Source organism: Barbus barbus (genome assembly GCF_936440315.1).
Source record: "Barbus barbus genome assembly, chromosome: 1".
In the NCBI taxonomy this organism is placed as follows: Eukaryota; Metazoa; Chordata; class Actinopteri; order Cypriniformes; family Cyprinidae; genus Barbus; species Barbus barbus.
This window is the reverse complement of record NC_136729.1, coordinates 3,701,489-3,706,423: the sequence shown is the minus strand read 5'-3', so window position 1 is coordinate 3,706,423 and position 4,935 is coordinate 3,701,489. Positions and strand designations below refer to the sequence as shown.

The 4,935-nt window shown below is 38.5% G+C and overlaps 1 pseudogene across 1 annotated transcript; it reads left to right on the top strand.

Moving 5' to 3' along the window:
• Positions 1–2,053: 2,053 nt before the first annotated feature.
• LOC306876776 (GTPase IMAP family member 5-like) lies at positions 2,054–2,654 on the top strand (annotated as a pseudogene). Its single transcript has 2 exons — positions 2,054–2,057; positions 2,114–2,654. The product of its transcript is annotated as a GTPase IMAP family member 5-like (transcript).
• Positions 2,655–4,935: the final 2,281 nt, after the last annotated feature.

Sequence of the window (4,935 nt, the reverse complement as noted above, 5' to 3'; positions counted from 1 at the left end):
ATGACTTATGTCCTTGATTAATATACTATGGATATTTATATTTACCAGCAAAAATATTGTGTTCCCTGAGAAATTAGCAAACCCTCATAAAAATGTTTGTGAGAGAACATATACAGGTGAAAGAAAAATAAAAAATATTATTGCTGTTTTTACATTTGCTTGAGAAACTTGTTGGCTAGCAAAAGCATTGAGATATGTAAATAGTAGAAATTGAAATACCAGACCGAGACTGAGATCACATCAGTAATAAAGGGGGAAAAAACACTACTAAAATTCCAACAGTGAAATGAAATCAAAGGCAGACATTTTTATTCATATAAAAATGGTTATAAAAATATATAACCATGCAGCATGTAACACGTATATTAAGATATCTTCAAAAGAAATGACACAAAGTGAGGTTCTTTGCCTCCACATCATGCGTTAAAATTGTTTAATGCACAGTTGGCCTTGGATTATCCCCTTTACTTTAACTTTGGATAAATTGGCAAAAATCTAACAATATTTAGTGAGGTGATATTAAATCATTAATTAAATTTGATCTTGTCTAACAATATTTGAACCGTAAACAAGACAAAAAAAGAAAACTACTTTTTGCAGAGTAAAGCAAACCTCTGATGGAAGAACAACTCTAGTACTTACAAACAACATGAGAAGGACAAGTATATTAGATTAAAAGCTCAAAAAGAGCTGCAGCATTATTTCAAGTCTTCCAAAGAGCAAGCCTTACTTGATGTCTAATCATCTCGTGGTCAGTCAACACACTGGACTTGTAGTAGAACTGACAAGTTTAACTAAGAATTAAATATTGCTGAAATCTTGTCATAAATAATTGTCAAAACATGCAGTAACGCCAAACAAGTGTATTCAAGCACTATATAGTGCAGTTACTAAGACAGACATGTGTAATGTAAATATATGAATGAATTAGCACTCAATACAAGGGTCAAAACATCTTCAGTGTCCTTCATTATACAATAGGTGCATGTAGCATGAGCTGTTTTTTTTTATTATTATAATTATTATTTTTGATTTTTGGTTTTATTCTGGTGGTTTGTCCTCAAGAGGGTGCTCACTGCCATCTCTAAATCAAATTTATGATCAAACGCTTGCTCCTTACATGTTAGCCTTCCACTTATTGTTTTTTAGAATGTATTGTCTATGCCAGCGGTTCGCTAAATCTTTGGGGCCAGGAACCACTTAGAAGGGAGATATTTTCCAGGACCCCTCATAATTATAACAGTGATTAAACATATGCTTGCTACAGTTTGTACCCTTGTAATCAAAAACCATGTCCAATTGATTGAAATTCTACAACAAACACAAATTATCAGTGTTTTATTAAAAGCTTGACAAAAACAAAATGATTTTTGGGGCCATATGAAATCTGTTTTATTATTATTATTATTATGGTTTAATTCAGTTTTAATAATCAAGAAGGATGTCTTATCAATTGAATTTATAGAGCTCATAATTAATAAAAGGCATAACCTTTTCTAAGCAATAGTTAAAATTAGATTGTTTACATACTGTATTGCCTGCAATTTCCCAGGTGATGAAGAAAGGCAGTCTCTGTCTAGGCCACTCAGATTTAATCCAGTTTAGCAGTTTGTGATGCTTTATGACTAATAGTGATAACTAAATCACAATTACCCTACCATGACATGACAATCTGTTTTAAAGCAAAAGCATGGCTGTGTATGTATGTAGTAAGTATATGGTGCCTGTTTTTCCTCATTTTGAGCCCTAAAATGTTTTTGCACAGCCCTGCTTGTCATATTTCAGAATGAAATGGGTCAGTTGTTGTTAACCTACTTTTACTCCTGGCTCACAAGTATGAAGGGTACTTCTACAGAGCAATAATGGTTAATAGCACACACTCTCTATCCAATCAGAAAACAGAGGCAGAACTTCTTGCTAGTTAATTGTGTAAAACAGGAGGAGCTCAGCAGAGTTTATATACTGATGTCTACACAGTAAAACTACACAATAAACTCCTCTGATATTCTGAAGAGTTTGAAGAAGAAATCTTCATCAGCGCTACAGCACCACAATGAGTAAGTTATGAATGTTATGTCTATGTTATGTTACATGTTGTTATAAATGTCAACAGGTCAGAACAGAGTTCGTATTGTTCCGGTGGGTAAAACAGGAGTTGGCAAGAGCGCCTCAGGAAACACTATTCTCGGTGACAAGATGTTCAGTTCTGAGGCAAGAGCAATAAACAGTGCTCATCTGGAAAACAGATGATAAATGGCAGAGAGGTGCTTGTTGTGGACACTCCTGGTCTATACGACACAAACCTCTCTAATGAAGAAGTGATAAAAGAGATTGTTAAATGCATCACTCTTGCAGCTCCAGGTCCTCACGTCTTCCTTCTCGTCCTTTCCACCGGCCTCTTCACTGCAGAGGGGAGATCCATCATTCGACTGATCCAAGAACACTTTGGAAATGGTGTGCTCAGACACATGATAATCTTGTTCACCAGGGCAGACGATCTTGAAGACAGAACAATTGAAGAGTATATTCACGAGACTCCAGAGCTGAATGAAGTGATTAAGGCATGTGAGGGGAGGTACCATGCATTTAACAACAGAAAGAAGTCAGACCGGACACAACAGCTACTACAACTACTACATGTTACAAATGGCTAATGAGCTCAACAATACATGGAGAATCGTGAAGGAAAAAGAGGAAATTATTGCTGGCCTACACGATAAAATAAAATTACTGGAAAACGGAGCATACTATAACATTGTCACGGTGCACACACGAGGGAGGAACAAGGGACACGCAGACGAGGATATAACTCAAAATACCAGTCTTTAATGAAGACATCACGGCAGGGCAAAGCTGATACAGACAGGAGCACCGGGGAGTAATGAGTAGACCAGACAACATCAAACAGAACAGACAGGACTATAAATACACAGGATAATGAGACATACACGGCTGGACAAGAATTAACTAATGGTTACATTTAACAAGGACAGAAAACAAACAAAATATGGACACAAGAGGCGGGAACACATGACACACGACAGATGACTGACAAACATATCATAGGCTTGAGTGTGTAAATTATGACCTGTGTTAGTAATTCATTACAGAGTAATCTAATTACTGTAATGTAATTATTTTTCCTTTTAAAAAAGTAAGATATTACTCTGTTGTTTTTCCTTTAATTTACTGTTCTTATGTAATTGCATTAAATGCTGTATAGAACAATTTTGTATAAAGCAATAGTGGATTTAAAATCAAAGCTTAACATGTATATTTTTAATGTAACCTTCTCCCTTTACACACTTTGGTCAGTTGAAGAATAATTTATGCAATTGTATATTGTTTATTTGAAAGAATTAAAAGTGCAGTTTTGTGCCTATCCTTGTATTTTTTTCAACTGGTTTGCACTTGGAGCTCCATATAGCTTTGTTTTCAATCTCTATGTTACTACTATTCCCTGTAGTTTATGTTGCTAAATATAACTGAAACATCACCATATATCTGATATTGTCTAATATTGCACATTAATCACATTAATCTGATATCACAAGATTTAAAAAAAACACTATTGCTTGCACAACACATTAGCATTTTGCTAGCCTAATAACTCATAAATGGCGCCTACCATTTCTTTACAGCAGGAGTGACCTATAGTGGTAACATCGCAAAAGAAAATTTAAATATTTCCGTAAACTCATTAGCAGAAAGTGCAATCCTCCTAATGTGGTGCCTAATTAAAACAACAAATCAAAAAGTCAAGTCAAGTCAAGTCACCTTTATTTATATAGCGCTTTTAACAATGTAGATTGTGTCAAAGCAACTGCACAATATCAAAAAAGGAAAATAGTGTGTCAATAATGTAAAATGAAAAGATTAAAAAAAAGATTTTCATTTAAAGGCGTTTCATTATTGAATTCAGTGATGTCATCATCCAGCTCAGTTCAGTTTAAATAGTGTCTTTGCAATCAGGTCGACGATATCGCTGGAAATGAAGTGTCCCCAACTAAGCAAGCCAGAGGCGACAGCGGCAAGGAACCAAAACTCCATCGGTGACAGAATGGAGAAAAAAACCTTGGGAGAAACCATCTCAGGTTACGTATGTAACCCCGGTTCCCTGAAGGGAACGAGACGCTGCGTCGAAAGTGCTAGGGGAACGCCCTCAGTGTGACCGCGCTCTGAACCAGAGTGTAATCTGTCCAATGGAAGGGCGAGACGTCATAGGCGGGTGACGTCACTGACCGGAAAGCATAAAAGCACGTGTGGTGGAGCCGGCGATTACTTCCAGGAATGAAGCAACCGCTCGCAGGGATACAGGAAGTATGGCCTCGAGACGCAGCGTCTCGTTCCCTTCAGGGAACTGGGGTTACATACGTAACCTGAGACGTTCCCTTCCAGGAACTCGAGCTGCGTCGAAAGCGCTAGAGGAACGAGATGCTCACGCCAGCAGACTTCCAAGTACCTGCCCTGTGTGTATCACTAGGAGCACAGCGAGGGCGAAAGAACAGAAGAGCCCGGAGTGGCCCTAAGATCAAGGAACCGAACAAAGGTGAGGGGCGTGGACCAACCCGCAGCATTGCAGATATCCTATATCGAAACCCTGCCAGAAAGGCCTTGGAGGCCGCCATACTCCTGAGGATTCATAAGAGAGAAATAGTATCCACAATCCACTGACTAAGGGTCTGCTTAGAAGCAGGCAGACCCCGCTTGGCACATACAATTAAGCTTCTGGTCGGGCTCCCCAAAGGGAGGAGGACTGAAGGCCTGCAGCACGACAGGCCGTGGTATAGAAGAGGGGACCTAGGAAATAACCCGCTCGAGGGTAGAAAACGCTTTGGCCAGACCAGGGGCAAAGACGAGAAAAGAAGGGGCCATGAAGGGCCTGCAAATCCCCACTCTCATAAGAGAAGATATCAGCTGCGCCCTGGAACACTG